Source organism: Podarcis filfolensis, assembly GCF_964270895.1.
Source record: "Podarcis filfolensis genome assembly, chromosome: 17".
In the NCBI taxonomy this organism is placed as follows: domain Eukaryota; kingdom Metazoa; phylum Chordata; class Lepidosauria; order Squamata; family Lacertidae; genus Podarcis; species Podarcis filfolensis.
Window position 1 is genome coordinate 32326883 of NC_139621.1, and position 20860 is coordinate 32347742.

At 45.2% G+C, this 20860-nt stretch overlaps 1 protein-coding gene across 5 annotated transcripts in view; it reads right to left on the reverse strand.

Annotated features, from left to right (window-relative positions):
* LOC310752522 (ephrin type-B receptor 5) overlaps positions 1 to 20860 on the reverse strand; it is a 158235-nt gene that overhangs the window by 125797 nt on the left and 11578 nt on the right. The window contains exon 5 of one of the 5 annotated variants that reach the window (XM_083593025.1): positions 15353 to 15413. The gene's annotated coding sequence lies outside the window, so the exon portion shown is untranslated. Of the gene's footprint in view, positions 1 to 7739; positions 7908 to 8083; positions 8232 to 9276; positions 9975 to 15352; positions 15418 to 20860 lie in introns of those variants that run through there. The other 4 variants (XM_083593023.1, XM_083593024.1, XM_083593022.1 and 1 more) reach the window with 4 other exon arrangements.

The window sequence follows — 20860 nt, forward strand, 5'->3', positions numbered from 1 at the left end:
ATCTCAAGGACCAGGTAGGTACAGGCAGCAAGTGTCAGTCCTCCACGATCCCAAGTCATGAAGGCTGAAAGGTCAAAAACAGTACTCTGAATTAAGCCTGGAAATATACTGAAAGCCAGTAAAAAATAATAATGGGAAATTCTCTTCTTTCTTCTGTGGCAATCACTTGTGGCCAAGTAAGATTGTCATCCATGAACATGGTCTTAACAGTGTGTCTGTAAGTGACTGTGGAGGCCAATTCTGGATCCACACATCCTTCCACAGTGGGGACATAGGTTTCCGGGGATGATCACAGTGAGGGTTTGCCAAACGTGCCTTCCTTTTGGCACATTTCTCCCTTTCGTCCTGAGTTCGAGCATCTTCAAAGTCCATGACACCTTTGGTAAAGGCTGTTCTCCAACTGGAGCACTCACAGGCCTGATCTTCAAGTTTCTTGAAGTGCTGCAATACTGATGTTAAAACGTCACAGGTCTCTTGCAATGATGGCAGTCCTGCGTTCGGGGTGCTCATTATCTGTGTTATCCAATGTTCCGTATAATCCACGTTCCAAAGTTCAATTGTCTTTTACGACTGCTGGGTGGTGACCCCACTGGGCGTGGTAATCCAGTCAGGGGAAAACAGAGGAAGTCTATGTTTAGGGAACCATTTCTAGCCCCTCCCCCTTTCGGGGTGAGCAGAGTGGATCCTAAATAGGACTGCTCGGTCAAGGGTACAGCTGCCGAGCTACTCAACTGCCTCATTCCTTGAGTCAGATCGACTGAATCTGTATCTATATGCCAGTTCATGACTAGGGGCTTCCAGATTTCACAGTCCTGCCCCCGTTATCATTTGCCGATCACCATGGGACTTTTTGGGTTTGGGTTTGAGATGGGTTTTTGGAAGACGCCTGTGCGTGAATTTATTTTATGTGTGTAGATCAGTGCACGCTGACCAGCGCACAGTCTTTGCAGTAAGGCTTTATTCTGATGCCGTGAGTATCACGATGACTGGTAGATTCTTATCTGCTACAGCCTTTATCCGCCTTCACAGCCGTTGTAACATACTGCTTGTTATCTTCCGCCTGTTCTGCCATTGAGGACTTTTTGGATCATTCTTTGTCTAGCTCCTCCCCTTTGACCTTACCGCCTTGGGTGACCCTGCTGGGAGTATGAGGCTCCCGACGACTTCGCTCACAGGCCTCATAGGAACATGCAAGCCCACTCACCACGACAAGGTGGTGATCCAGCGCGTGAAATGGGAAATTATAGGCTTGGTGGCTTAATTTTTATCTCTGAGGTTATAATAATAAATGGTAAAACAAATAAGTTATATATATATATATATATATATATATATATATATATATTTGATACAGGATAATTACTAGGAGTCAACATAGGTTTTTATGAGGAACAAATTATGCCAAAGCCACCCAAATTCCCCCTTTTGATGGTTGCAAAGTAACACCCAAATCTTAGTAAATAACCGATCCCAGTAATTAAAGAGATTAGTAGATAATGCATCTCTGGTCCAGTTCTCACATTACACCCTCCACGTGGCAATGGATGGAAACATTGCTGCATGACCTCAGCTCCATGGGGAGACCATCATCAGGGTGGTATATATGCAGAAATGCAAATTTTGAATTTGGTGCACGTGATTCTGTTTCCTGGACGGAGCAAGCTTCTGGCCCCTATTAAAGGATATGCTTGATAGTAACTGGGCTAAGACCAGAGGAGAGGGCTTCAGCATGTGCACCTTGCCCTATGGTTAGCAGAAGCAAACATAAATACAGTTCAAATAGTAAAAATTACAAATGAATTACTCGGTGAGGAGAAGCTATGTGACTTTGCATAATTTAATAGGGTCACAGAATTCAGTCTCCCTCTGCCTTTGGCAAAGAATTCCCATTGTCTGGGTGCAGAATTTCATTACTTTTAAAGCACAGACAATCCTGCCCGTTACATGCAAGAATCACCCACTATGAGGGTCACCCATCAATTGGAAAGCTTGCACAGCAGTGTTGAAAGTGGCAGACGGGGGTATGGAGCTTGGCAAAGTGATCCACACTCCGGAAGGGGCTCTCAAACATCAAGGCCATCCCATAGAGCCAATGACACATGGAAGCGATTCTAGAACTTTCACAGAAATCTGTCCTGGATTCATGCCTGGTTCAGTTTTGAACAGCAAGTATGCTCTGCTCCTATAAACCTCCCGTAAGTGCAGTAAAATTGCAACTGAGCTTAAGAAATTGGTGCACTGGACTGAACAATAAATCTGAATGGCTGACAGGTAACCAGTGAGTCAAGGCAAGGCAATTATACCAGGCACCTGGTGACCCATTCAAATATTTTATCATGATGTGAGTTAAATTGCACCCACTTTCATTCACAAAAAAGAAAGAAAAATGTCTCCATAGTTGCATGCAAGAGAGAGATTTCATCAGTGCAGTACCCCAGCCAAAAACTACTCAGATCACACATGAAAGTAGTTAGTACGTGCCGCAGAATTTACTTCTGCCTTCTGGCTCACATGTCTAGATTGTGCCCTGGGGCTGATGGGAGCTGGAGTCGCAAACTTCTGGAAGGCACCAGGATGGCTAACCCTGGTGTACAGAAAAGACAGTTTCTCCTCCCCAACTGTACACAAGCTTGAGGGGGACATACCACAAGAATCTGGGGATAGAGGCACTGTGAGAAATAGGATGCTAAAGGTAAAGGGTAAAGGGACCCCTGACCATTAGGTCCAGTCATGACCGACTCTGGGGTTGCGGCGCTCATCTTGCTTTATTGGCCAAGGGAGCCGGCATACAGCTTCCGGGTCATGTGGCCAGCAAGACTAAGCCGCTTCTGGTGAACCAGAGCAGCGCACAGAGATGTCGTTTACCTTCCCGCCGGAGTGGTACCTATTTATCTACTTGCACTCTGATGTGCTTTCGAACTGCTAGGTTGGCAGGAGCAGGGACCGAGCAACGGGAGCTCACCCCGTCACGGGGATTCAAACCGCCGACCTTCTGATCGGCAAGTCCTAGGCTCTGTGGTTTAACCCACAGCGCCACCCGCGTCCCAATAGGATGCTAGACCACTATTATAAAACTTTGTACACCACCCTATACACACCGGTCTCAGGGTGGTTCAAAACATAAATTCACAATATAAAAACAAAATACATAAAAATAAAAACAACAACCCAACAATCCCCCTCTACCCAACACGTTTTAAAATGGCATTGGATGTCAGTCAGCCAAAGCCTGGTTGAACAGGAACGTTTTCACCTGGCACCTAAAAATATATAATGAGGGCGCCTGGCAAACCTCCCTGGAGAGAGCATTTCACAAACGGGGAACCACTGCAGTTTTAAAAAAATAAAAATAAAAATAAATAAATAAATAAATAAATAAATAAATAAATAAATAAATAATAAAATAAAATAAAATAAAATAAAATAAAATAAAATAAATAATTTATACCCTGCCCATCTGGCTGGGTTTCCCTAGCCACTCTGGGCAGCTCCCAACAGAACATTAAAAACACGATAAAAGATCAAACATTAAAAACTTCCCTAAACAGGGAAGCGATAAAGGAAAACTTAATAAAGATGTTTTACAGATGGTATTTAACACCAACCAAAATATGTAAAATGTATAAAACAAAATCAAACCTGTGCTGGAGATGTAACCAAGTAGAGGGGACGCTTATACATATGTGGTGGACATGTGATAAAATCAAAGGCTTCTGGGATATGGTATATGAGGAGTTAAAGAAAGTGTTCAAACAAAATTTTAAGAAGAAAACAGAAGCATTTTTATTGGGAATATTAGATACGGATATTGGAAAAGAAAATATTCCTTTACGCCACAGGAGCCGTGGGAACATTAATTGCCAAAAGCTGGAAAAAAGAATTAATACCGACAATAACAGAATGGCAAGACAAATTATTTGATTATATTGAACTGGCTAGATTAACAGAGGATATTAGGGGTCAGTCCAAGCAAAAAATTCAAAAAGAATGGGAAAAATACAGAGAATATCTTAAAAAGCAGTGCCCTCAAATTAATACTTTGACTTGTTTCAATTAACTTCTGCAAAATGAATTATAGGATAAATAAGATGGAAACAGTTTACCAAAAATGAAAACAGAACCGTGCTGAGGATGAGGGAAGACAATGGAAAGGGGGGGAAAGAACTGAAATATGGGGGGGGGGTGTATTCTGATTTTTTTTGTATTTGTATTTTTTAGTTTTCAATTTTTGGTTTTTTTTTTCTTTTGATTTGTTTATGTATAAATGTGTGTGTTTATGTTGCAAAATTTAATTTTAATTTTTTTAAAAAAAAAATTCCCTAAATAGGGCTAATTTCAGATGTCTTCTAAAAGTCAGATAGTTGTTTATTTCCTTGACATCTGATGGGAGGGTGTTCGCCAGGGCAGGAGCCACTACGGAGAAGGCCCTCTGCCTGGTTCCCTATAACCTCACTTCTCACATTGAGGGAACCACCAGAAGGCCCTCGGAGCTGGACCTTAGTGTCCAGGCTGAACGATGGGGGTGGAGACGCTCCTTCAGGTATGCAGGGCCAAGGCCATTTAGGGCTTTAAAAGTCAGCACCAACATGACGTGGCAAAATTGTGCTCGAAAGCGTACTGTTCTCATGTTGTCCCCCTCTGGACCCTCTTGCGAAGGAGACACACGAAGAAGGGCCTCAGAAGATTATCTCAGGGTTGGGGTAGGTTCATATGGAAAGAGGCGGTCCTTGTGGTCTTGCGATTCTGAGCCATTTAAGGCTTTATAGGTCAAAGCCAGCCCTATGAATTGGGCCTGGAAACTAATTGGTAGCCAGCGCAGTCTGACCAGAGTTGATGCCATATGCTTAAACTGTCTTGCCCCATTGAGCAACCTGGCCGCTGAATTCTGCACTAGCTGAAGTTTCTGAACTGTCTAAAGACTAAATAGACTTTTGATCTCACCCAGCCAGGCTCTTTTTGATGGGCTTAACCTACCCATGAGGGATGCGGGTGGCGCTGTGGGTTAAACCACAGAGCCTAGGACTTGCCGATCAAAAGGCTGGCGGTTTGAATCCTTGCGACGGGGTGAGCTCCTGTTGCTCGGTCCCTGCTCCTGCCCACCTAGCAATTTGAAAGCACCAAGTGCAAGTAGATAAATAGGTACCGCTCTGGCAGGAAGGTAAACGGCATTTCCGTGCGCTGCTCTGGTTTGCCAGAAGCGGCATAGTCATGCTGGCCACATGACCCGGAAGCTGTATGCCGGCTCCCTTGGCCAATAAAGCGAGATGAGCGCCGCAACCCCAGAGTCGGCCACGACTCTGGTCAGGGGTCCCTTTACCTTTACCCTACCCATACCTTAGTAATATACTGAAATTAAGCAAAAGCATTGGAACAAAGTGAGGTATCTAGCTAGGCACTAGTAACGAGGAAAGGGTTACATTGGTTTGCAAGCAGGAGACTGAAGTATGGTTCCATTGCAAAGAAGCAGTTCATCCTCCTGCCACACACGATAGCAGAAGCACTGAATGAAAGACGCAGGGAGTGACAACATCGCTCCAACTTGGCAGCAAGACTGAGCTCAGCTGGAGTACTATGTCTGGCAGAGGCCCGTGATTTAAGGAGCACTGTTAAATACAACTCGGTTCAAGAGAAAGATCTAATCCATATGGCACAATCCCTACAAGGAAGTTCTCTTGCACAAGCCCCACTGGAATGAGACGGGAGGTATGCAAGCACACAGGAATGCTCTTGCCCAACTCCTGTTCACTGTTTCTTGCACAAGTCTTATTCCCCTTACCCAGTGGACCGCATCCCTGTTCAATATTGGGAGACAAGTCCTGTTCCGTTAAAAGGAAGCTTGCACAAGAAAACGTTCAGGTGAGTTGCGCTCTCCAGGCTCATGCAGGGAAGGGCAAGTGCCACTTGGTTTTTCCAGCTCAGGTGCCAAAAAATACTGTGTTGTCAATTGTTGGTGCTTGGATCCTCATACAAACATAAGAACAGCCTGTTGGATTAGACCAATAGCCTATCTAGTCCAGCATCCAGCGGCCAACCAGATGGCTGTGGGAAACCCACAAATAGCATTCAAGCACAAGAGCACTCTTCCCTCTTGTGGTTTCCAGCAACTGGTATTCAGAAGCATTGGAGGCAGAAGATTAGCCATCATGGCTATGTGGAGGCAGAACACAGCCATCGATAACCCTCTCCTCCATCAGCAGTGTTTGAAATTAGCCAGGCGCCAGGCGCATTTTGGCTATTGACCACTTTCGACCAAGTAAAGATGTCTGGGCACCAGGATGGAGGTGAATGCCTGCAGATCATTGGATCTGGACTGTTTTCACACACTAATACCCCACCCTATAGAATTCTATCAGTTATATTTTATCTGCACCATCAGAATGAATTTCAGGAGCCAAAATGCTCTTTCTGTGCGGCCTGAGCAGGAGCAGTCACCATTAAGAAAAAGAGGTTGGAATAGGCCAATATGTGGACTGTCACTATATAAGGTGACTGTTCTTTAAGTTCTCAAAGCTCTTAACCTAGCTCAAGGTTGTCATATGAACTAACCAGATGTTTAACTGAGAATCAGTCACAGTCAGTACATCATTTGAAAAATAAGACTTTAGAGCCGTCTTGCCCCAAAATGGCAACTATACATTCCATTTTGGTGTCTGGAACCTTGGTTTAAGGAGTCATTTGGTGCCTAGCTTATATATCTGAGTTTCTAACACTGCCTCCATAAAATTGTCTAATCCATCTTTTAATGCCATCACTGTCTCCTGAGTCAGGGAGTTCCATAGTGTAATAGTAGATATTTTTAAAGATACAAACAAATTGAGCTAATTCAGACAAGGGAGAGAGGGAAAGCAAGAAATAAAAACTGATATTATGAAAACCAAAGCATTTTTTTTTTGAAGGGGAGAAAATTAAGAGAGGACATGCGAGCCATTTTCAAACATCTAAAAAGCTGCCAAAAAAACCAGAAGAACAATTGCCTCCAAGGCCCACTGATGGAAGGACAAGAAGTAACTTGCTCCAAGTTGCAGTCCCTCAGATTAAAGCTGGGCCACAGGAAGAAAAACTGGTACCTTTAACAACTGGGCAATGGAACAAGCTGCTGAAGAAAGTTGCCCAGTCGTGTCTGCCTCGGTTTGATGGGAGGAATTTTCGTAAGAGACACGAAGAACATCTACCTAAAGGGACGGTTTTAAGTCAATAGTCAGCCAAATTAGATTAATCTCAACAATGCATTCCAACTCTTGTAATTTCCCCAATTCTATGCACTAAGATCCAAAGACAGGGGGATTTTGCAGATGGAACAGTACAGCTAAGCCTCTGAATGGCAAGCGTGAATTGGCTGTCTTGCACAGAGGAGAGATGAGGAATGGAGCAGGGCATGTAATTGTATATTCTGCATTGCTGCATTTCAGGCTGCAATCTTACGCACACAGGCCTAGTTCACACAAACAGATTAGGTTGTTAAGCGGTTCCCAGACTGTATAAATTATGCAAATTCAAAGAGTTGAAAATGGGGGGGGGGAGAGGGAGAGGGAGAGAAAGAGGCATCGCTTCCCACGCTGTACATATAATTTATTTTGTCCCCCCATTACCTTTGGCTCAAACAGACTTTGCAGGGTTCTGAAACAATACTAAAACCCATTTCCTGCTGCTGAAAGTGGGATATGCCTGTATGCAACACAAGCCATCATCTCTCTTCAAACCACCTTCTACTCTCCAGATTAATATTACATCTTGTCTACCTGGTGTTATACCCGACACTTCCTGCAAAAAGCTCAAAGCAGCTGACATATGGTTCCGAGAGTCTTCCACTGACAGGTCCAGACCCTCTAAGCTTCAGCAGTAGACAAGGAAAACTGTTCAAAGCTGGAGCATAGCAAATCTCTCACGACGAAGAACAATAATGCTCTGGAATAAGTACTCTATTTTGCAATCTGCAATCCCAACACTGAGAACTGCCTGTCGAGACCAGACAAAGGATGTAACGGCTTTATTTCTTCCAATTCTCAGCTGAGTGGTGAGAGAAGGACTCCAACAGCCCCCAAAGTCCTGACCAAAAAAAGCATAGTAGGAAATCCAACTTTACCTTGGACTAACAAGTCCACATCTGTGCGGATTCCACTGAATTGGAAAAACCGTAGTGAAAGGAAAATTAAACCATTCCTTGCCCAGAACCCCACATACTTAAGAGAAACGTCCTGGACCAGCCCAGCCAAGGGGAGCAGATTAGCTGAAACTGAAGAGAGCTTTTGACAAGTTTCATGTTTTGACTCGTGTTTCTAGAGGGGTTGTTCTTTCTGTCAGGCTGGGCAGAACCGCCAAGGCAAAGAGGGAAGGGGGAATTCCAGCAAGCTGCAGTTGCAAGTAACCCAGTTTCCTATATCCATTTGCTTTCTCTGTGTGTGTGTCAGCAGAAAGGGAATTGCAAGGAAAAGCAGTAATGATGGGGGGACGTGGGGGGGGGGGCTGGATAGAGAGAATAGTCTCCTCTTCTCAATACAGGTGCACTTGTGGGTAGCCTGTATGCAAGCTAGCAAAAACCCAGTGCATGTGCGAATGTCCTTCCTCCCCAAGAGTTTAAGGGCAATTGCATCTTAATTTATTAATTCTTTTTAAAGTGTGCAGCCTTACATTTCCTACGAAAAGCCAAGGCGAGGTGGCAGACTTGTCGCAAACCCTCCCATTCTCCTGCAGCCTATATGTACAAAGGGCAGTCTGCAAAGAGCCTTCCTTACCGGTACCTCTAAGCCTCCACTGCTTTCCCCGTTCCTTCCCAAGGCCCTTCTGTAAGGGAAACTAAATCTTCTGCCTTGCACACAAAGGAATACGCATGTTTAAACTATTCAATATTTATCCAAGAGGATGCAATTTCCACTCCACTTACAGATTTACTGTTGGGGGGCGGCTGGGGGGAGGGAAGCAAGGCATGGCTCAACAGATGCTCTTCATAAAGCTTTCTAGCTACAGAAATGCACCCGGCAACAATAAGCAAACCCAGCAGAAAAAAGGGGTTGCTGCCTGTGTGTTGTGTGTGTGAAGCAGCCACTAGCCAGCTGTGCGGCGGTTTGAAATCATGACCTGATTTTTCAATTATGCCTCCACTCCTCCTTTATCCATCTGACACAAGAAAGGGGGGAGATCTGCAGGAAGGGAAGGGAAGGGGGGCAGGACACCAGCGGTGGGCCCAAGCCCTAGTGACACACTTCCAGTTTCTCTAAGACAGGGAAACCCAGCAGTTTGCCATGCACCTCTGCCCAGGAAAAAAAATTAAGGACCAACCTGGCTCTCACAACGAGGATGCATTGAGTTGTGATGCTGATAAGATCCGGGAAAGGCTCTCCTTCGGTTGCTTTCCTCTTCTTTCTTTCTTTTTGCAGTTCCAAGACCGATGTAGTTATTTGTTTATTTCCCGCGGGATCCCCGGGAAGGGCTCCATGTCCATTCAGCGCAGCCTTTGCACAGACACTCCTCGAGCAGCAAGCATACCAGCCCGGGCAGCCTGTTGTCTGCGCTCCAGAAGCAGACAGACCTCGGGGAGAGTTTGCATAGCTCCCCTTCCTCTCTTCCCGGGAAGGTCTTCTCTTCTCCTTCCGCCTCCTTCTCGGGATCTTTCGCCTGGGATCTTGCAGCTAAGATCCTTTTTTTTTTTTTTACTAAGAGATCTCCTCCTTGCAAAAGCAGGTCTCTTGTGCGCTTCTTCTTGGGACTTCTCGCGCGCGCGCTCCCCTTGCAAAAAAAAGGGGGGGCCTCGCGCAGCAGATCGGAGCTGGGTTGGGGGGCGGGTAGGCAAGGGAAAAGGGGGGGCTCGCTTCTCCTCCGCAGCCTGTCTTGTGGGGGGAGCTGCAGGCTCCGTGTTTGATCGCCGCCTCCTTCCCCCCCCTCCCCAGCGCCCCACTCCAAGCAGACGCCGGCGAGGGCAGTTGCTGTATTTCCCCCTCGCTTTGCACCGGCTCCGGCGGCCCCAAGCAGAGCAGCCGCGCGTACGGGAGGCGGAGCTGCACGCCGAGGCCCTGCCTTCCCCCGCTCCCCGCCAGCAGTGGGCTTAGGAGGACTCCAGAGATCATCCAGCCCACCCCCTCCCGCTGGAGAAAAACGCTCCTTGCGCCGAAGCTCGCCAGTGCTGCATTTCGAAAGAGAGAGAGGTGCTGGGACTTAAACCTGCCCGGCAGAAAAGGACATGCCACCCATCAGAACATGCTGCACTTTAGCCCGGCATCGAAACGCTTTTTCTCTCACTCTCTCAGCCACAATACATTCCTAGTCTTGCAGTGTAGTCATGGTCTGCCTTACAGAGGCTCTGCAGATAGAAAAAGCTCTGAACATCTGTACACTGGTTAATATTAATAGTTCGGTGGGGAGGCAAAACACCTTCTGCCCATGCCCAGAGACAATCTCTTTAGTGGCAAAGCTTTCAGACATTTTTTAAAAAACTGTTAGGGGATTCCTCACGTGCCTTTAACCCAAGTTAGCCGTGTCGTATATTGAATGTTGACATATTACCACAACCTCAGTAAAGTTTCCATATTTGCAATACTAAAGGAAGAGGAAGATAGCCTTGCAATTTAATTTAAAAGCTGCCATGGGGCATAGTGGGGGTAGGGGGGCAGGGGGCAATTTCCCCTCCCCAAATCAATCAATAAAAATACTAAATTAAAAGTAGAAATTGTAGAAAGATTTTGACAGATTTTCTGAGCACTTGGCATCAAAAGCAAGTAATTTAATACAACTGTTGTTGAGACATTTCGTTCGGAATCTGCTAGATTGAGCCAGACAGAGGATGATGACCCCCCTCCATAAATCCTGGCTACCTGCCCCCCTCCCCAACAACAACATAAATCCTGGCTACGCCCATGAAGCTGCCATTTCTTTCTGGAAGAAAAGCAGCCATTAATATTTTGCTGTGTATTCCATAATGCTGAAACACACCAGAAGCAAAATCTCCTGAAAATATGAATTTGCAACTAATTCAATTTGCATAGCTAAAGCGTCAGTGGGTTGATCTATGGATTAAACCTTGTGTTAGGGAGAAGGGATTGTGTGAGTTTTTCCTTTTCTGAGCTGTGATCAGACACCTCAAGCATACCTTTATACACCACTGCAGAAGTTTTGCCTAAAAGGCAAGTAAAAACAGACCAGGCTCCTGAACCATTAAATATCTGTGTAGAAGTGGCAATTCCAGCATTTGCATTATGACAAGGTGTACTTGCTGAAATTATATCTTCTACACTGCTAACAGTGGTGAAGGAGCCTTGTCCTCTTTTGCACCTGGCAACCCTACTGATATTCCTCACACAAGAAAATTAAAACTGCAACTTCATTAAAAAGGTACTTTTCCATGCAACTTAGAAACCAGATACTTTTTTTCATTTTCAACCCACAAATCAGCACGTTGCCCAGTGTATCAAACAAAGATCGTTTCTCAGAATATGTCAACTGAAGAGTCTCATGTGCTATAATTGCTAGATCTTGTTTGGAAAAACCAAAAATGGGAAGGGAGAAATGACATTCTGCTTGCCAGTGCACAAAAGGCAAACATACATAAGGAAATGTGCAAAGGAAGAAAACAGCTGGCAGAAGAGTTGCAGAGGAAGAAACATGGAGGAAGATTTAAATACACACATTCACCCTAGGGCAGCTCTGCTCCAAATTACCACCATCCCTACCAGCCAAGAGGTTTGTCCTCAAGTCTAACAAAAGCAGCCATATGGGTTTTGTTATATGCGTTTTAAGTACATGCAGAGCGTATGCTCCAGGATTAGCTACCAATTGGTTCTACTGCAGCAAGGTGTACACATAGTGAGAAAACAGGCAGATGGAGGGGCTTGACAACCTGGGAAGGCAGCCCATCTAGGAGAAGGAAAACTCTGATCCTAAACTTCTGCTGCTGCCTTGTGAGATTTCTTCGGGAGAAGGAACGGCCAAGGAGTAAATCCTATACAAATCCAGATTGGACCTAAGATGGTTGGATGGTGCTTTGTACGGCTCCTTCCGGCACTCCTGCAGCCCAGCTGCTGCCAAATCTGTTTTTGTGCTTTCCTTTGTAGCATGTCAGCAAGGCCAAGAGGGAGGTCTTGTCGTCTGGGCAGCCCAGGACCTCCATACACACTGCCAAGGCTTGTACCCTGTTGGAGGTCACCCTGAGTGCTGCTCAGTGGTTTGAGTTCGCCCTCAGAGTCACACTCCATTGCCTCCCGAGATGGGCGGATGCCAACAACTTATTAAATAGGGACTGCAAGGAGGATGTTGCATAAGGGATTGCATAAGTACGTTTCCCAGTACGTTTCTGAGCACAATTCATAGTGTTGATGCTGACCTTTTAGCCCTAAACGGTCCAGTATACCTGAAGGAGCGTCTCCCCCTCCATCGTTTTGCCCGGACACTGAGGTCCAGCACCGAGGGCCTTCTGGCAGTTCCCTCACTGCGAGAAGCCAAGTTACAGGGAAGCAGGCAGAGGGCCTTCTCGGTAGTGGCATCTGCCCTGTGGAACGCCCTCCCACCAGATGTCAAAGAGAAAAATAACTACCAAACTTTTAGAAGACATCTAAAGGCAGACCTGTTTAGGGAAGCTTTAATGTTTAATAGGTTATTGTATTTTAGTGTTTTGTTGGAAGCCGCCCAAAGTGGCTGGGGGGACCCAGCCAGATGGGTGGGGTATAAATATTATTAATTATTATTATTATTTATTATTATTATTATTATTATTATTATTATTATTATTATTATTATTATTATTTAAGGGATGCCCAACAATGGAACGAGGAAGCTAGAGAGGCAGTAATGACCAATGGGTGCCGCACAGCAGCTACAGCCAGCAATTTTATTTTTATACATTCCAGCTTTCCTCAAAGCGTCTTCCCCCATTTATTCCTCACAACGAAGGAGATAGAGTGATTAGGCCAAGGCCACCCTGTGAGCTCACAAGGGGTTACAGCTAGAGGGGGATAGGCAATCTTCAGCCCTCAACCTAACGCTGTGCACACCTTTAAAGCACTTTTGTCACGGATTTTGCTACCTCGGATAATTCTAGACACTGTAACCCCTCACACAGAGACAATTCCCAGAAACTGCTAACAAACTACAGTGCCCAGAATTCTTTGAGGGAGCAAACTCTGTGACAAATGTGCTTTAGAAGTATAGTCACACAGGTGGCAACGGGGGGCAGGGACTGAAAAGGAAAGGGTGGCAGAAAGGGGGAAAGGGGATGCACCCTTTGGCTCTGGTCTCACCCACCTCTGGCTTCAACCTCCACCCATCAATGGCATGCGGCCTCTGACAGATTAGCCTTGAGGGAATACAGGGGGGAAAAGAAAGATCATTCCCTTGTTCTGCAAGAAAACCCACAGACCTGACCGTGGCATTGAGTCAAAAATATAGTGCTCCCTGCCTCTGCATTGCAACTCAGTAAAGCCATCCCAAGGCAACTCCTTGTTCTCAAGGCAATAGAGGGTATTTTAGTCTAGTCTAGTCCCAGGGTACCTTCAAGATTCCAGTGCACCGTACAAAAGTGTAAAAGCAATTCCGATAGCATTAACTTAAAATATATTTAAACAAACAACAAAATATAGAGCAGGCTAAAACTAAAGGATTAAAAAGAGCTCTGGCTAAGTAGTATGTGGTTAGAATGTTAAGACTAGTACAAAATCCTACGCAGCACGAAGTTCATTGGGTGAACTTGAACCAGCCATTATCTCTCAGCCTAGACTACCTTGCAGGGTTGTAAGCCGTGCGATCTTTCTAGGAAAAGAGGTGCCAGAAGTCACCATGAATGTCTCCCTTGTTCTCTTATAATGGTAATGGCACCCACCTGAGAGGTGCTGGAACTGAGTGCCAGCGAGTTCCAGCTGAAATAAAGTCCTGGCTGTTAGGACAATAAAATGGGGAGGCGGATAACCATTCTTTCAATCCTTCAAGGAAAGGTGGGATATAAATATAATGAGAAATAAACAATGCCAGTGCAAATATAAGTGTCTTAACACCGGCACCCAAAAAAGTGTGATGTGCAGTATTGTAGACATAATCCAGATCCCAGTGCCACAAGCAGAATTTAAGAAACAAAGTCTACACAGGCCAGGAAGATGATATTTAAAAAGAGTACAGGTGAATCTTCAAGTCAGCTCAGCTAATTTTGTTCCCACCAGCTCCAATTGGACAAGGCTGTTTTAAAATCTAAGTACTGTATACAAAGAGCACTTGTTTTCCGGATCTGGTGGAAGTTCATTGAAATTAAGAGTTGTCAAATCCCAGTACTGTATTTCTTTGATAAGCCCCCAGACTGAAGCTTGCGAGCTCCTGCGATTCTGGGAGAACCACGTCAAGCACCAACTCAGATTAATTTGTGTCTTTTGCAATTGGTTGTTTTGACATTTGCAGAACAGAGGCCAAAGTAGCACAGCATGGCAGAAGGTATAGCTACTTAAATAAGGGAGGGTGGCAGAGAAAATGTGACATTGATTGTCTAAGAGAAATATGTTGACAGTCCCTTTTCGATCCCGGTGCATGGAACTCCCCCAGAGTAATCAACATTTGGAATTAGATTGTGAGAATTTTGCTTTACAAGACTCAGTTTCAAAAGGACCAGTGGAAGATACAAATAGCAACTTCACACGATTATTAACATGGGATACAATCCACCAGGACCTTCTTTCGTTGTGCTAGTTTTCAACACGTGGGGAAGTTTTCTTCCAAACATGGGCAAGCATTGGGACCATGTGAAGCTGAACAATCCCAGGTGAACTGTATCACTTTTTCTATCTGAAAGTCTAGCTCCATTACCAGAGACAGTGAGGACCAGATGCGCTAGCTGGAGAACTTCACTACAAAGGATTGCCCTCCAGCACAGGACGAAGATGCTGATCATATGTGAGAGTGTTTTGTTTTTGTATTTAAATGGGTGGACAAGTCTGGTGTAGGTCTCTGTAGCACTTCATGTATTACAGAGGAGGAAGAAACATGCATTTCAGCAATGGGTTAAACATGACTCTTAACACACTCTAAATATTTATTTGGGATCTGTGACCAGCTGAAGCTTCTGGGCATTGTTTTTATTGAGTGCAAATAGTATGACTGACCCACAGTGCAAAGGCAGGGATCTGTCTTTTCTGTAACATGTAAAGCATTTGTCAGGCGTTTTCACACCCAACGCAAGAAGGCAGAGTGACATCAGTCCCAACACATTTTAAACACAGCAAATGTAATAAAATGGAGGCCGGAAGCAACAGTCTGAAGCAACTGCTTCATGTCACTTGATATTAATGCCAGCTCTGCAACAGACACGCACATATGCCACTTAGAGATTTTTAAATATTAAGTTTAGACAGTGCTATTTTTCTAGCTAAAAAGAAGTGCTGAAACTCACTGTGAACACCTCCCTCCTTCTTTTATCATGGCAATGGCGTCCACCTGAGTTCCGGCGAGTTCTGGCTGAAGAAAAAGAAAAAAGCCCTGAATTTAGAAATGTTTTTGAATAAATAAATAAAATGTTGACGGTTTAACAGCTGCCTCCACAACCCAATCTAGGTCTTAACACTAGCTGCAGGTAGCCCAGCTTTTAAAAATCCTAACAAAGCCCTTAATATCTCCGTCTCTCTGTCATTGTCTCTGTCTTTCTCATACACAAACACACAAGTACAAATCTGCCTCTTCTTCCCTGATAGGAAGAAAGTACAACTGCACACCTGCTCACATTCCCCTCTCACTATCCTGCATTTCACATTCCCTACTCCCCATGAGACTTTTGCAGGGCATTTCAAGTTATGCATACAAAAGAAGATGCTATATAATCGCAAGAATAATTTTTTCTATGTGGTGGGGTCTGTAAGTTTCCACAGAACTGAATGTAAACGGGGGGGGGGGGGGCGGATCTGCCAACTCTTTTACTATTACCAATTTTAATTTAAACAACCACCTAAGGTTCAAGATCAGTTTGACTACAATTAAGATAGGAAATCCATATTCAAACCTCTGGTTGTGATACCTCTGGTTGCGAATGGGATCTGTTCCGGAGGCCCGTTCGCAACATGAAAAGAACGCAACCAGCAGTGGCACGTCTGCGCATACGCAGGTTGCTATTCGCCGCTTCTGCGCATGTGCGAGTGGCAATACCCAGAAGTAACCCTTTCCAGTACTTCCGGGTCGCCATGGGACGTAACCTGAAAGAACGTAACATGAAGCAGACGTAACATGAGGTGTGACTGTATCTCAAGGGCTGTCACATGGAAGAGGGAACAAGCTCGTTTTCTCCTACTCTGGAGAGTAGGCCTCGAACCAACGGCTTCAAGCTATAAGAAAGGAGATTCTGACTAAACATCAGGAAGAACTTTTTGTTTGGCGATGGAACAGACTCTCTCGGGAGGTGGTGGACTCTCCTTCCTTTTAAGCAAAGGTTGGATGGCCATCTGTCATGGATGCTTTAGTTGAGATTCCCGCATTGCAGGGGGTGGGACTAGATGACCCTTGGGTCCCTTCCAACTCTATGATTCTATGATTCTATGACTATAGCAAATACTTTGAAGCTGGGCACCAGGCTGCGCCCCCTTGACCTGTCCTCCAAATGCCCACGTTCCACGCACTAGCCAATCAACCTGGTTCTGCCCAGTTCTGGCACACACCCCTCTGGCATTTTTGCTAAACCCCAGGTTGGCAACCCTAACATAAGCACTGCAGATTCCAAAGGCTTCCGCAGCAGCCCCAGACACTTAATCCCCCCTCGGTGGGGTTTTCAGCCACAGCCATTTATACTATAAACTCCCTGCACACCGCCCTCGCGGCTGGATAGCCTGACACATATTAAACAGGGTCTGATTCTGACAGCTGCTTCACACAAAAGGAACCGGGCGAGTTCTTTGTAATTAAAAAAAATAGAGCTGTAGGCATTCAGGCCTTCTCAGGATCAGTGCTTTGATTCAATATGTGTAGTAAATTTCTTCACGTCTCATTCCCCCTTTTCTGCTCCATCTTTTTGCTACAAAGAGGAGCAGCTGACCCATACAGAGGAGCAGCCGTGGGGCTTCACCACTCTGCACCAGGGGTAGGGAAATGGGATGTGGATGCTTCACTCAGAATGGCTAGAGCAACGTTCCCCCCACCCTTTCTGTGGAAATGGAGCGGCCCGTGGTCCCCCCTCTGCCCTCCCTCTGCTCAGAATGAAAGCAAAGGCTGAAAGACCCACTGCTTTGAATGAAGTTTGGGCAAAGTTCCTGTAGCCACAGATGTACACATACGCAGCAGCAAGCAAGAGCCAGACCCGCTGCCTCAAATCCCTGTGCTATCAGGGCAGGAGATGCGGGGAAGGGGAGGGGGAGGGGGGCTCCCTCATATGGATTTTGTTTCAAGGCTCTGCTGAATGTCTCCATTTATTCTGCCACAGGATTTTGCTGCGCACGCATTTTTAATGAGGGCTTTTGCTGCCGCCGCTGCAAACTTGCAAGAGCATCCTACTGAAAACAAAAGTTCAGATGGGAATACAAAGCGGCAGCTCCCAAAACACTGCCAGCACCACCACATGCACAATAGGCTCATATAATCACAATTTTCCAGTTGCCCCCCCCCCCCAGACAGAGAAAGTCCTGCTTTTCAGGTTCCTGCCCCTCACGAAATCCCCATTCCTGTTTTGCCATTTGGATGAAGCATCAGCCTGCTTTGAAATTTCTTCTTTTTGTGCGCTCTAAAATCCTCCCCCTGCCCAGGTTTCAGCATCTTCCCCTTCCGTCTCTATAATTTAGTTTGGGCAGGGTGGGGTTCCTGCGCATATATGTAATTGCATGCACAGGGGCACAAAATGCACTGTTCCTCTTGTAGCTCGCCCCTTCAGGTGGTAGCTGTGGCTGAACGTGTTCAAAGTTACAGGAGGCTTTTCTTTAATATGCCAGATTCACTGAAGGATTTAAGATTCTATTAAATGCAACATGTTTGTGTGTTGTGGCCTGGAGGGGTGAGATAGAAAAATAGTTACAGTATTGTCAGTTTACTAACACACCCTGTTTCAGAAGCCAGCAACGGACAGACTTTTGTGGAGCAACGCAACGCAACCTATAGCTGATGCAGGAAAGCTTTCAACAACATGTGCCCGTGATGGTTTGAGAAAGTACACAAGCGCCTCTCTTTCTCTCTTTGTCGTCTGAGAAATGGTGGATGGTATGAGCATGCACAGGCCTATTTTTGCTTCAGAGCGGAGCACTTGGGGGGGGGGGCAGGGAACGCACCTCTGAGCTGGCAAAGTCAGGCCTGTGGTGTTGAGATACATAAAGAAACGAAAGATGGAGAATTCAAACTAAAACGCACAAAGAATCATATGCATCAGGCACTCCAGAAAAGCCCTCAGATATGTGCATTGTCAAGTCTGTGTATACAAAGTACAAGGGGGGGGGGGAGGGAAGGGTGAATTTTTTTGAAAACAAAAGGCAGAATGAAAAGCATAATCCATGTGATAAATCCCCTTTTCTGTGGGGAACATGTCAGGTCCTGAGGAGAGAAAAGCCTGGAATGTGCAGGGCAGACCACACAAACCAAGGAGACAAAACCACCCATGAGGGCGAAGGGAAGGAGGGGCGAGCCAGACAAGAGGAATGGCGCTGAAAGGGAAAGAATGAACAAGATAGGCACAAAAGAGGCTGAATGGCACAAAGGTGCAGGGAGAGGGAACAAGAGCAGCATGCAGAGAGGGGACAAGGCTGGGAGGAGATGGGTGGCTCTGCAGAAGAGGTGGGAATGGAAACAGGTAGCAAAGCGGCGAACACTGGCAGGGGATGAGGAGAAGAATGGGAACCAAACATAACACGCTCCAGACAGTCCCCAAAACATAACAGCCAAGCCTTTCCAGCAAGTCTGACTTAACACTGGGAGTTCTGCAGCACTAGGCGCAAATTCTACCAAATGTCTGTGGCTCGCAAAGTTTGAATGTACCCGTTGTGCTGCTTCACTTTGCTATTCAGAGCTGCCTGCCTCTATTCCACAATTCCATGACAGGGCAGAAAATGTGATTGGTTTTTGCCATTTTTTAGCAAGATAAATTGATAGGATACACAGAGCTAGCATATATGACAGCAGGGGGGAAAGAAACCAAGACAAGACTCAAATAAAAGATGAGTGGAAATACTTGGGAGAGTATTTAAGGAAATATAATATTTAAATTAACTTACAAGTAGAAACAACAGTGTGAGCAGCAGTTACTAACAATAAGGAATATATATGTGGAATGAAATAGGATGGCAGAAAAGAATATGCAGCAAAATAAGGTTTGATTAGGATGCCATGGAATGGGAAGTTCTGAGGGAAGTGATTTATTGCAGAAAATGTATGATGCATATTCAAAATATGAAAAATGTATAAAAAAATTAAAAAAAGAAAATGTGATGTGTTTGGTAATTGTCACATAATCTGGTAGCGAGAAAACCCAAAACCACTTTTTTTTTTTTAAGGTAGGCATGGGCGTCTAGCTCTTATAGCAAATGCTGACCTGAAAGTTGTGATGGGAAAACTCTTTTGGAGATTCAGTAGCATGCTTTACAAAGCTATTTCCCACAGGAAAATAGCGAACTCCCCCCTCAGGTCTGAATATATAACCTGCATATTAATTAAATTGGGATTGTTACAGGATCCAGACGCCTGCCTTTCCCTTCTTCCAGACTTGCCTGGTGATTGTGGCAGTGGCATCCCAGCAGAGGTGGATTTTAGGGGGCACGACCAGTTCGCCTGCAGTGGGTGCTGAGCCAAGATGGCGCCACAGGGGGTGCTGCAACCATGACATCAAATGGAAGGCAAGAGGCGGGGGGCACCAAATTTTGGCGTCACAGAGGGAACCACTGAAATTTTAAAGCCCAAAGGCCGCTGCTGATCCCAGGCACAAGGACCTCTGGGAAAAGTAGTTTCCATGCCACCTGTTCATCGTATGGACCTAGGCATCCTGTAGAACTATGTTTACCAGCATCTTCAGTACGAGAACACTGTAATGGCAACATTCTAGATACTGGGAAGGAGACTTCACACAGAGGCTGCATACACATCACAATTTACTCAGATTCCAACACACTCCCATCCCTGATGTTTGAAGCAGTGTACACATGAAGTTAGCCACAACCAATCTCTATCCTGTAGTTTCTTTTAAAATACTGCTCTTTGATGTGTTTCTCTTCAAACTAGGTTCCACCCGATTTGAAAGCGTAAGTCACATTCACTTTGTAGTTAAGCTGAGGTGTGTCCCTTTGAGACAGCTGTTGCACACGTGCAATGACAGGTTACCAAACAGGAGGTTGCAGGCATGGGTGTGCATGCATGTACAGGAACATGGCACTCGTATAACGTGCATTGTGGCAATGTATATAAACTGCAGCAGGAGAAGAGTGTTCATTAATGCTCTTGAAAATGCACAATTGATTTCATTATTTTAGGGCACATTCACAAGGAACACTGAACACTTTCTATAGAGGAACGTGCCATGTGGAGTTGCCAGCAATAAATCTCTGCAACTGAGCATTTAACAGTAGCTTGGCATACAGACATTTGCTAGATAATGTGTTTATCACCTTGCAGTGAAAAGGTTCACCTGCTGAATTTTATACATCAGATGCTAAAAGGGTTAAGGCCAGAAGAAGCTGTGCTTTTTTCTGGTTTGTTTTGTAACTCTAGCCTCTTGTGAACTGTGTTAAAATGGGACAAAAAGTATTGAGAAATAGTTTCTATTTGCACAGACTCTCTGGCTAACTTAAGTTTTATGTATGGACTCACAGACAACAGAGTTGTAAAAACTGGTTCAAAAACAACGTACTTAAATAAGAAAAATAATTCAGCAGAACATTCTTCCCTTTGCACTAATTTAGGATCAATTTCATAAAGAAAGTGTCAGGGAACTGCCATCGGAGCTAGAGGC